This window comes from Tamandua tetradactyla, chromosome 5, assembly GCF_023851605.1.
Source record: "Tamandua tetradactyla isolate mTamTet1 chromosome 5, mTamTet1.pri, whole genome shotgun sequence".
Lineage (NCBI taxonomy): Eukaryota > Metazoa > Chordata > Mammalia > Pilosa > Myrmecophagidae > Tamandua > Tamandua tetradactyla.
This window is the reverse complement of record NC_135331.1, coordinates 94,818,098-94,831,607: the sequence shown is the minus strand read 5'-3', so window position 1 is coordinate 94,831,607 and position 13,510 is coordinate 94,818,098. Positions and strand designations below refer to the sequence as shown.

The following is a 13,510-nucleotide window of genomic DNA, read 5'->3' as shown; positions in this document are numbered from 1 at the left end:
GGGGTAAAGGATTACCAGTTTTAAGACATACAATAGCATAATTTGCTAAAAAGCATATGTGTAAAAAATAATGATAAACATATGGGTATGGACATCCAATGTATAAAGATATAATCTGAAACAAGTTTAACAAAAAGGTGGGGAGATGGAAGGGTATGAGAACAATGTGTATGCTATTTTAGTTAAGCTGAACAAACATGATTGTAATAGTTTTATTTGATGTTAAATTTAAGCCCCATTGACTCCCAACTTAATAGGCCAAGTCCCTGATCTTGAGGCTGGCTCTTATGAAACTTATTTCTGTAGCAGAGAAGCTAAGACTACCTATAGTTATACCTAAGAGTTACTTCCAGAGAACTTCTTTGGTTGCTCACATGTGGCCATTCTCTCTCTAAGCCCAATTCTGCAAGGTAAAGCATTAACCTTCCCACTACGTGAGACATGACATCCAGGAGTGGGTATCTCCCTGGTAACATGGGACATGACTCCAAGGAACAAGCCGAGCCCTGGCACCATGGGATCAACAACACCTTCCTGACCAAAAGAGGGGAAAGAAATGTAACAAATAAGGTATCAGTGACTAAAAGAGTTCAAAAAGAGTCGAAAAGCTATTCTGGAGGCTACTCTTATGCAAGCTGCAGCCAGATATGGCTAATTGCCACAGTTTGCCAAACCCCAACCAACATCAGTCCTGTTAACCCTAAAGAACACCCAGGGCTCTATATGTGATCCTAAAAAGTTGAATGCACTAAGTTTACTTTTCAGAAACCTAAAGCTTTCAGAGGGTTCCTAGGCCAGATAAGTCCTGAAACCCAGAGGTCCCAGTATCTCTGAGAGCATCAACCAGCTCCATCCCCCTATCCCATATAGTCGACATCCCTTTTCAACAATGAACAAAGTTAGACTGGACATATCCAAATATCCCTAAAAATTAGGAGAAAGATCAAGGGAGAAGGAGTTATAACAGAAAAAATATGACTACCGAATCCATATTGGTATTTTTTTGGTTGCCCGTGTCTTGGAGCAGCAAGACAGAAAAACCTGAAATTGTGGAACTCATAAAGAACTTTGAAAAATGTTCTATAACCACTTGTTAAAGTGTACTTTGAAATTTATTGTTTAGTATATATATATTTCACAATAAAAAAAAATTAAGCCCCATGGAAACCACAAAGAAAATTTATGGAAAATATATACAGAAGAAAATGAGAAGGGCTTCAAATAGTACACTACAAAAAATTTAAATATGAAAGTTGGCATTAACCAAAGAATTATGGAACAAAAAAGGTATAAGACTACAATGATTATAACAAAATATCAGGAAAAAAAAGTTGTGCATTATCAGTAGTTACTTTAAATGTAAATGGACTAAATTTTCCAACCACAAAACAAGAGATTGACAGAATGGATAAAAAGTATGACCCAACGATAACTTATTTACAAAAGACTCACCTTAAATTCATAAGTAGGTTGAAAATGAGAGGACAGGAAAAAAATATACCATGCAAAAAGTAACCAAAAGAGAACTAGGGTAGCTATACTACCAGAAAAAAGACTTAAAAAAAACCAGAATTCTCATCAATTTCTAATCCATGCACTTCCCAAACCAACCAACCAACCAACAAAAAGCAAACAAAGAAAAATTCAACAAATGGTGCTGCAATAATGGGATACAATGAAAAAAGAATGAAATGTGACCCCCACCATACAGCATACAAAATTAAAGGAAAAAAACTGTTACAAGGGACAAAGGTCACTATACAGCATTAAAGGGAGCAACAAGAAGACATGATTATAAATATATATATACCGAATAGAAAGACCCAAAATGTATGAAGCAAATACTGACATTCAAAGCAACAAACTGAATGTTCTACATTTATAACAGACTTCAATATACTACTTTTAATAATGGATAGAACATCCAGACAGAAGATCAATAAAGGGAAAGAAGATTTGAATGAATCTCTACACCAATTAGACCACACAGAAATATATACAGAACAACAGCAGAATACACATTCTTCTCTAGTGCACATGGATTATTCTCCAGGATAGACCATGAGTTAGGTCACAAATCTCACTAAATTTAAAAATACTGAAATTATACAATGTATTTTCTCCAACCACAATGTAATAAAGCTAGACATTAATAAGAGAAGGAGAACAAGAAAATTCACAAAAATGTGGAAAGTAAACAACACACTCAAACAACCAATGGGTCAAAAAAGAAATCACAATGGAAAGCAAGAAATATCTCTGGGAGAATGAGAACAAAAACACAAAGTACCAAAATTTATGGGATTCAGGAAAGACAGTGGTGAGATGGAAATTGATAGTTCTAAATATTTACATTAAAAAAGAAGAAAAATCGTGTGGTGCAAGGGTAGCTTAGTGGGAGACTTGTTGCCTGCCATGCAGGAGACCTGGGTTCAATTTCCGGAGTTTGCACATGCCAAAAAAAAAAAGAACAAATCAGAGACCTAACCTCACAACTTGAGTTTCTAGATAAAGAAGAGCAAACTAAACACAGAGGGGAAGGAGGGAGGAAATAAATATCAACAAGAAGATAAATGAAATAAAGAATTAAAGACTAGAGAATCAAAAAAAGAAAAAATCAGTTATTTGAAAAGATCAATAAAATGGACAAACCTTTAGCTAAACTGACATAGAAAAAGAGAAAACATACAAGTAACTAAACTCAGAAATGAAAGGGGGATCTCACAGAAAGTAGAAGATTGTAAGAGGACAGTATAAAAAAACTGTACACATTTGTAGCGGCTCTAGAGGCTGCATTCATCTGGCGCTGCAGAGATGGCGACAGAGAACTGCGCTCCCTGGCCACTGCCACTCCCTAGCCGGGTTGGGCATTTCCTTCTCCTTGCCTTGGACGGACCGCTGCATGCATGGACGCCCCAGACAGCCTCTAGCTGCTTCTTCAGCAGCCAACTACCCTGGAGCAGGGCCTAGGGCGAGCAGCGATGGCTCAGCTTGGCTGGGCTGGCCTCAGGGGAGTCCCCACAGCCGTGACTGGCTGGCAACAGCTCTGGCTGGGAAAGTATCGGCTTGTGGGAGTCGACAGGGGCAAGTTCACACTCACAGTCTAATTCATCCAGTCCTATTTTGTAATGTATTATGAACCAACCATTGAAGAGTCCAATACAAACCAGTGTGTGATACATGACAGAGCAGCCCAGCTATATTTTGGATAGAGCAGGACCAGAATTTGTTGCTATAAGAAAACAATGTATGAGGACTGGCAAGGGTTTTCTGATGGTCTTTTCAGTCACAGATAGAGGCAGTTTTGAAGAAACCTATGTTTCAAAGACCGATTCTCAGAGTAAAGGACCATGATGAATTTCTGATTACTTTAATTGGAAACAAAGCAGATCCAGATTATCAAAGATAGCTAACACAGAAAAAACAGCTGTTAGCACAGCAACAAAGGTAACACACATGGAGGCCTTCAGCAAAAATTAGGATGAATGTGATCGGTTATAAGGAAATTTCAAGAGCAGGAATGTCCTTCTGCTCCAGAACCAACAAGGAAAGAAAAAGCCAAGAAAGGCTGTCATTGTGCCATCTTCTAAGAATTCCATAAATTTCAGCCACTAACTGCCTTCTCTCCTTACAGTTTAAATTTTGTTGGTACCTTTTTAGCCTTAGACAAGCAAGTCTGACAAATGATCACCGAATTAGCCTTAGACCAAGAAACATGATAATCCTTTCCATGAAGATAACACTATGGTCATTTCAAGACAGGTTCAAAGGAAACACTAAGGCTGTTTTCAAGATTATCTGATTCCTTTAAAATATATGTCCATATACTCAGACTTGTTTTTAAGGGCTTTTATTTTAATAGGGATGAATCAGCTTTTGAACCTAAACTATTTGCCAAGCTTAAGTCTTAGGTTGTGAAATAATTTTTAATTTCTGAAATCATTTTACTTACTGTTATTCTAGATAGAAACTTACAGGTTTGGTTTTTTAATGGATTTTTTTAATGTTAATTTTTGCCCATCTTTAACAATTTTGATGTCAGCTTTAACTCACCTTAGATACTCTGAATTGAATCTACAAAGTGAGACACCTCAGACCTTACTGATGTCTAAAACTTTTGTTTTTCCAGTGGCCAAAATACCAAAATGCCTGTTCTATTTATGGCAAAACCGCTTATAAAGCCTTTATTACTACTCCTACTCTCAAGATGATAATAATCAATATGGCCTAATATCTGGGTTCATTTTGTACTTAAGTCTTTTACTGTTCTTGGTTTTTTTAACTCTTTTCAAAAAAAATAAAAATTAAATTTAAAAAAAGGGTGGTGCGACGGTGGCTCAGTGTCAGAATCCTCGCCTGCCACGCCAGAGACCTAGGTTCAATTCCCGATGCCTGCCCATGTGGGTGAAAAAAAAATTAAATGAATAAATAAATAACTATTTGCACAGCCACACTGGAGGTAGAAATACTTTCTGTCTGTCTACCTTTTCAAGTGTTTCTGGATAAGGGATTGAAAAAGAAAACTAAAAACTTTTTATTTGATGATATGGAATTGATCATATCCAGAGTCAGAGATGATTAATGTTTTTGCTATAAACATTTATACATTATTTTATAAAACTAGTTAAGTATTTTTATATGTTTGTAAGAAAATATGTTTACACACATACCTTACATGCATATAAAGATAAGTACTTAGTTCTTGCTGTTCACTTTTAATTGACAAAAAAAAAGGGGGGAAGCTGCAGAAACTGTGGCAGAACTTCACCTCCTGTTCTGTGCTGCTTGTACTCACCTTTAGTCAGTCCAAACCTACTCAATAAAGCTCCCCAATAGAGTAAAACTTACAGGCTGAGAATCTGAAATCACTTTCAATATCCCCTATTACATATCAACTGCTCTATCAACTACTAAATGTAAAATTTTTAATTGACAATTAGTATAACTGTGGATGACTTCGGATTTTGTCTTTAATTGCATGGACTAACCCCAAAGTATGTCTCCTGATTTTGACATACTAAGTAATATAGCAAAACTGTCACTTTACTGAATGTGTACAACAATCCCAAGAAGCTTATAAAGTGTACCCTTGTATAGCTTCAGGTGATAGAATACAAAGCAATTTATCATACACACACACAAAAAAAACTGTATGCCAACAAATTACATTATCTAGATGAAATGAACAAATTCCTGGAAACACGCAAGCTACACAACACACTGATTCAAGAAGAAATAGAAGATCTCAACAAGCCTGTAACAAGCAAAGAGATTAACTCAGTAATCTAAAACGTTCCAACAATGAAAAGCCCAGGAACCAGATAGCATCACTGGTGAATTTTACTAAACGTTCCAGGAAAGATTAACACCAATTCTGCTCAAATTCTCCAAAAAAAAAACTGAAGAAGATCAAACACTTCCTCACTCATTCTATGAGGCCAACTTCATTCATCTCATACCAAAGTCAGATAAAAATAACACAAGAATTAGGTCTAAGACCATAAAACAGTTAGAGGAAAATGTAGGGAGATATCTTACGAATCTTACAACTGGAGGCGGTTTTATGGACCTTAAACCTAAAGCAAGAGCACTGAAGAAAGAAATAAATAAATGAGAGCTCCTCAAAATTAAACACTTTTGTGCATCAAAGAACTTCATCAAGAAAGTAGAAAGACAGCCTACACAATGGGAGACAATATTTGGAAACGACATATCAGATAAAGGTCTAGTATCCAGAATTTATAAAGAGATTGTTCAACTCAACAACAAAAAGACAGCCAACCCAATTACAAAATGGGAAAAAGACTTGAACAGACACCTACCAGAAGAAGAAATACGGATGGCCAAGAGGCACATGAAGAGATGCTCAATGTCCCTGGCCATTAGAGAAATGCAAATCAAAACCACAATGAGATATCATCTCACACCCACCAGAATGGCCATTATCAACAAAACAGAAAATGACAAGTGCTGGAGAGGATGCGGAGAAAGAGGCACACTTATCCACTGTTGGTGGGAATGTCAAAGGGTGCAACCACTGTGGAAGGCAGTTTGGCGGTTCCTCAAAAAGCTGAATATAGAATTGCCATACGACCCACCAATACCATTGCTAGGTATCTACTCAAAGGACTTAAGGGCAAAGACACAAACGGACATTTGCACACCAATGTTTATAGCAGCGTTATTTACAATTGCAAAGAGATGGAAACAGCCAAAATCTCCATCAACAGAAGAGTGGCTAAACAAACTGTGGTATATACATACGATGGAATATTATGCAGCTTTAAGACAAGATAAACTTATGAACCATGTAATAACATGGATGGACCTAGAGAATATTATGCTGAGTGAATCCAGCCAAAAACTAAAGGACAAATACTGTATGGTCCCACTGATGTGAACGGACATTCGAGAATAAACTTGAAATATGTCACTGGTAACAGAGTTCAGCAGGAGTTAGAAACAGGGTAAGACAATGGGTAATTGAAGCTGAAGGGATACAGACTGTGCAACAGGACTAGATACAAAAACTCAAAAATGGACAGCACAATAATACCTAATTGTAAAGTAATCATGTTAAAACACTGAATGAAGCTGCATCTGAGCTATAGGGTTTTTTTTTGTTTTTGTTTGCTTGTTTGTTTGTTTGTTGTTGTTGTTTTTATTATTATTACTACTTTTATTTCTTTTCTTTATATTAACATTTTATATCTTTTTCTGTCGTGTTGCTAGTTCCTCTAAACCGATGCAAATGTACTAAGAAACAATGATCATGCATCTATGTGATGATGTTAAGAATTACTGAGTGCATATGTAGAACGGTATGATTTCTAAATGTTGGGTTAATTTCTTTTTTTTTCTTTCCATTAATAAAAAAAAATAATAAAAAAAAATAACACAAGAAAATTACAGACCAATATCCCTTATGAATATAGATGCAAAAATCCCCAAGAAAATAGCAGCAAACTTAATCCAACAGCACATTAAAATAATTAAATACCATGATCAAGTGGGATTTATTTCAGGTATGCAAAGGTGGTTCAACATAAGGAAGTCAATTAATGCAGTATGTCACACTGAAAGATACAAAGGGTTAAAGCACATGATGATCATAAGTGATAGAGAAAAGACATCAGACAAAATCCAGCATCCCTTTTTTATTTCTTTTCAGCATCCCTTTTTGATTTAAAAAAAAAAAAACACTCAGAAAAGTAGCAATACAAGGAAAACTTCCTCAACACAATAAAGACCATATATGAAAAACCAACAGCTAACATCACAATCAATAGTTACAAACTGAAAGCCTTACGTGGACAGCTTAACTGAACATCATAATACTTGGAACCTTGAGTAGGGCATGAGATTTGTAGGTTTGTCCAGAGTGATGCCCTGATAAATCCCAGAGTGATTTAAACAGTGAACAAAAAAGTATTTGCAAAGTCCCCTTGGGAGAATGGTGAGAAAGGGGGAAAATTCAACTTTCCAAGTGAAGAATTCTTGATATTCTCACAAGCAGTGGAGACAAACAAAGCAAAAGGTTGAGCCCCCAATCTCGGGGTTTGTTCATAAGAAACTTAACCCTGCAAAGGATAGGCTAAGCCTACTTAAAATTAGGCGTAAGAGTCACCCCCAAGAGAACCTCTTCTGTTGCACAGATGTGGCCTCTCTCAACCAACACGACAAGCAAACTCACTGCCCTCCCCCTCTCTATGTGGGACACGACTTCCAGGGGTGTGGACCTTCCTGGCAACATGGAACAGAAATCCTAGAATGAGCTGAGACTCAGCACCAAGGGATTGAGAAAACCTCAAGCAAAAGGGGAAAGAGAGAAATGAGACCAAATTGTCAATGGCTGAGATTCCAGAGTCAAGAGGTTATCCTGGAGGTTATTCTTACACATTAAATAGATATCACCTGTTTAGTTAAAGTGTAATGGAGAGGCTGGAGCTAACTGCCTGTGTAGAGCTGTGCTCCAGGAGCCATGTTTCTTGAAGATGATTGTACAATGATATAGCTTTCACAATGTGACTGTGTGATTGTGAAAACCTTGTGTCTGATGCTTCTTTTTTTATCTACCTTATCGACAGATGAGTAAAACATATGGATTAAAAATAAATAAATAATGGGGGAACAAATGTTAAAATAAATTTAGATTGAAATGTTAGTGATCAAGGAAAGGGAGGAGTAAGGGATATGGTAAGTATGCACTTTTTTCTGTTGTCTTTTTATTTCTTTTTCTGGATTAATGCAAAAGTTCTACAAAAAGATCATGATGATGAATATGCAACTATGTGATATTGTGAATTACTGATTATATATGTAGAACAGAATGATCATAAGTTAACAATGTTTGTGTTTGTTGTTATATTTTTTTAATTAAAAAATTAATAAAAAAAGAAAAAAAAATTTTTTTTAAAAAAAAGAAGAGCTACCTAGTAGGACCCAGGAAACATTTAGTAAGTGAATGAATAAAATGAATTTACACAATCTGTTTTCCTAAATAAAAATCACATTTGGAAACAGGAAAAAAAAACTTCCCAATTTGAAAACTTACTTCAAATCTACAGTAATCAAGACAACATGGTAATGGCATAGGAAAGACAAATAGATCAATGAAACAGAACTGAGAGTTTAGAAATAAACCCTTACATTTATGATTTATTGATATTCAACAAGGGTGAAAAGACAGCTCAATGGGGAAAAAATAGACTTTTCAACAGATGCTGTGAAGACACAACTGGATAGCTATGAGAAAAAATGAAGTTAGAACCATACTCCACAAATACAATATTCAAAAATAAACTCAAAATGGATCAATGGCCTAAAAGGTAAGAGAAGTACTAAAATTTTAAAACTCTTATACACCTCAAAGAATTGAAAGAAGGGACTCAAATAGATACTTGTACACCAATGTTTATAGTAGGATTATTCATATTCACTATAGCCAAAAAGTGGAAACAATCCAAAAGCCCATCAACAGAACAATGGACAAACAAAATATGGTATATCCATATTATGGCATACTACTCAGCAAAAAAGACCTGAGAATCTGATGCATGCCGATAAATGCTAATGTGAACATGGATGAACCTTGAAAACATGATGCTATATGAAATAAGCGAGACATAAAAGGACAAATATTATATTATTCCACTTGCATGAACTATCTAAATTAAGCAAATTCATGAAGACAAAGAATATTAGAGGTTAACAAGAGCTGGCAGGGACGGGGTAGAATGTGCAGCTACTGCAAAATGAATAAAGAGTTCCTGTTTTGGGTGACAAAAAAAATTGTAGTAATGGAAGGTGGTAATGGTAGCAAGGCATCGTAAAACTAATTAATGCCACTGAACTGTACACTTAAAACTGGTTAAAATGCAATGAGATAACACTTCACACCCACTAAAAAAAAAAAAAAAAAAACCAGAAAATAAGTATTGGTTAGGATGTGGAGAAACAGGAACCCTTACACATTGTTGAAGGGAATTTAAAATGGTGCAGCTGCTATAGAAAACAGTTTGGCAGTTACTTATAAAGTAAAGAATTACCACATGACCCAGCAATCCCACTTCTCAGTAAATACTCAAAAGAACTGAAAGCAAGAATTTGAACAGATATTGGCACAACAATGTTCACAGAGTATTATTCAAAAAAGCCAAAAGTTGGAAGCAACCCAAGTGTCCATCAACAGATGAATGGAAAAATAAAATCCAGTATATACATACAATGGAATATTATTCAGCCACAAAAAGGAATGAAGTTCTACGTTCCATCTACAGCATGGATGAACCTTGAAGACATCAAATTGAGTGAAATCATGTTAGGTGGTGAAAATGAGAAATTGAGAAATTTTATTACATACAAATGTTACTACAATAAAAAATTTAAAAAAAAAAAAGAACTGTACGACCCAAAGAGTGAACCCTGACATAAACCATGGACTTTAGTCAATAACATAATTATAATATTTTGGTTCATCAACAATTATAAATGTACTACATAAATGCAAAATGTCACCACAAGAAAAGAGAGAGTCTAAAGCAGCATGGACACATATGAAAAAGATAAAGCATACAACCGAAGAAACTTCAGAAAAGACATCTGAAATATTCACAGGAATGAATGTCCAGACTAAATAAGATGGACTCCTTCCTAGAAAAACAAAAACTGGGAGAGAAGTATTACATCTATAAAATTACGTAAAATATCAAGATGGATACAATCTTATCCACCAGAACCTAGAAGATGTATAAGAACTGCCTCTTGAAACCTAAGGTATTACAAAAGTTTGTTGTTATAAATTCACCTAAAAACTTTACACAACTTAGGCTGGAAGAGAACTGAGGCTAAATTCAAGAAAAGTTTATTTCAATCCATGAAATTAAGGGTATGGCAAAAGAGGGAGACATCCCTTTCACAGCATACCCATTTTAACTTACTATATAAATACATTTCTTTTCTAAAAAGAAAAAGGAGGGCAGGCTGCCGTGGCTCAGCAGGCAGAGCTCTTGCCTGCCATATTGGCGGTCTGAAGTTCGATTCCTGGTGCCTCCTGCCCACATGCAAATAAAAAAGAAAAAAAATTAAAAAAAAAAGAAAGAAAAAGGAATTGAAAGACATGATAAAATATACAAGCACATTTACATGCTATCTGAAAAAGGGTTCATATCCAAAATATTTTTTAAATTCCTACAAATCAATAAGAAAAATAGGCATAAGGCTTGAACAGGAAATGTCAGCCAAAGGTCCACTTAAGAAAGGTGCTCGACATTTTCATGCTGATAATACTTCTGCAGATATGCTGACATCTCTAAAACCCAATGGACTTTCTATAAAAAGTTCAGCAAGCACCAACTCCACAAAATGACAAAGTACAAGAAGGGCAAACATTCTCTTTATGCCCAAAGATAGCGGCCTTGCAACAGGAAGAAGAGTGGCTAGGTGGACAGACTACACCAATTTTAATAAGAATGCTAAAACTCCAAAGAAGATTGCAGTGAGGTTTGAATGCTTTGAACCAAGCTGCAGATCTAAGAGAACAGTGGTGTGGTAGTTAGATTCAGGTGTCAACTTGGCTAGGTGAAGGTGCCTAGTTCTATTGCTGTGGACATGAGCCAATGGCATGTGAACCTCATCTGTTGCTGATTACATCTTCAGTAGGCTAGGAGGCATTCCTGCTGCAATGAATGATGTTTGATTTAATTGGCTGGTGCTCAAATGAGAGAGCGCAACATAGCACAGCCCAAGCAGCTCAGCATACCTCATCTCAGCACTCACAGCTCAGCCCAGGCCTTTGGAGATGCAGAAAGAAATCACCCCAGGGAAGGTTGTTGGAACCCAAGAGGCATGGAGAGGAGGCCAGCAGAGATCAACCTGTGCCTTCCCAGGTAAGCAAGAACCTCACTGAAAGTTAACTGCCCTTCCTCTGAAGAAGTAACAAAATAAATCCCCTTTTATTAAAAGCCAATCTGTCTCTGGTGTGTTGCATTCCAGCAACTAACAAACTAGAACAAGTGGTTATTAAGGGATACAAACATTTTGAACTGGGAAGAGACAAGAAGAGAAAAAACCAAGTTAAGCTTTGTCTTTTGCTTTATTATGACAATACAACCTTGAGATAATAGTCACTTCAAAAAAAAAGGTGCTCAACTTCATCAGTCACCTGGGAACTGCAAATTAAAACCAATAACCCTATACACTGCTAAAATGAAGAAGACCGTCAATAACAAGTATTGGAAAAGATGTGGAATAACCAGAACTCTCATATATTGCTGGCAGCGGTATACATTGATAGAATCACTTTGGAAAACTGCTAAATCTAAACAAACATACATATACCTTACCACCCAACAATTCTTCTGGGTAAAACATCCATGAGAAATGAGTGCTTATGTCCACCAAAAACACATGCAATAATGTTCACAGCAGTATTATTCATAATACCCAAAAAACAGAAAACCTCAAAAAGTAGAATGGATACATTGTGGCACCATACAATCAAATACTACAAAGCAATGAAAATAACTACTGATTCACAGGCATAGATGTATCTCATAGTCGTACCCTGAGGAAAAGAAGCCAACATAAGAGTAAATATCATATGATTCCACTTACTATAAGCAAATTCAAAGACAAGCAAAACTAATCAATGGTGATAGAGGTTTCAACTGGGAGAGGGCACATGGAAACTCCAGCTGGGGTACTAGAAATGTACTAACTATATATCACTTTGCGTAAGTGATAATTATACAAGTATATATACATGAAAAAATAACTTCATAATCAGGTTTTACATAAAAATTAATCAAGGCATACACTTGAAATATGTGCAATAAACTAAGTTATGCCTCAATACAAAAGGGGAAAATGTTTTTAAGTAAGCTATGGCACTAAAAATCAGGATACTGATTACCCGTGAGGAAGAGGGGGGCAGTGACTAGAAGATGGTAAGAGGCAGGCTTCTGAGGGGGGTGGTAGGAACACTGGTAATGCCTGATATAAGTACTGGTGATATGCGGGTGTTCACTTTGAGAAAATTTATCCAGTTGTACACTGCCCCAAGTAAGATGCTCCCCACCAACGCTCCCACAGCACCCTGCAATGATTTCCTATGTAATTCTCCTCAGGGTCTTTTGTCAGTTTACTGGTCTGCCAATACTGTGAGCTTTCGTATGGCAGAACCAGAGCTTGTATCCCCATGCCTAGCAGAGCTCAAGACACACAAAGTGCCTAACAAATGCCTGCTGAACAAGAGAGAGGCTCTAGAAAAAAGCCAAAGGGGCTCACTACCAGGCTGGTCAGAAACCTGATCAACTAACTACATGGCACCAGTCTAGAGAACACCATAACTGATCTGAAGAGCACCATAAATGCAACCCCCCAGCTAGTCAAGACAGTTCTGCATCTATTAATCTGCCGTCAAAGGTTCCATGACTGAGGATTGGGAAATTAGTCATATTAAATATAATAACCATGGCAGGCACTTGTAACAAGGGCTTGACAGGTGTTAGATCTCACTTAACCTCAGAGCAACTCCTAAGATCTTTTTTAAAGACAAAAAGGGAAAGGGAAAGTGCCCAGCGTCGAGCAGAAAGTGGTCAAGTCTGGTTTTAAAACCAGTTTTGATTCCAAAGCCCATGCCTAGCCACTGAGCCCAACTGGCTTTCTGGAGATGAGAAATAAACATGCCCTTCATTCTTGGAAGACTTTTGGAGAAGCCTAGGTTTGTTGAGAAGGGGCCTTCATGAGCCTCTCAGCAAATAAAAAAAGGTTCTATTCTTCCGGAAGCACTGCTATTAAGATCTTTAAGATTTAATATAACTTCTCCTTTATGTATCAGCTGCTAAATCTTGAAACGAGAAGGGCCATGCAAGTTGTTTTTCCAAGAATGGCAAATAAAGTAGAACATGGGCAAGAATTTGTTGAACTCCACACCAGGCTAGTAGGTGAAAGAGAAGAGATATCCCAAGGAATGGAGTAGGTTGTGGTAATACCAGTACAAGAAAGATTG

General features: G+C 36.5%; 1 protein-coding gene and 1 pseudogene across 7 annotated transcripts in view; one reads left to right on the top strand and one right to left on the bottom strand.

Moving 5' to 3' along the window:
- Positions 1-13,510, bottom strand: part of ZFAND3 (zinc finger AN1-type containing 3) — a 545,448-nt gene that overhangs the window by 520,482 nt on the left and 11,456 nt on the right. The window lies entirely within an intron of this gene.
- LOC143682216 (ras-related protein R-Ras2 pseudogene) lies at positions 2,982-3,590 on the top strand (annotated as a pseudogene).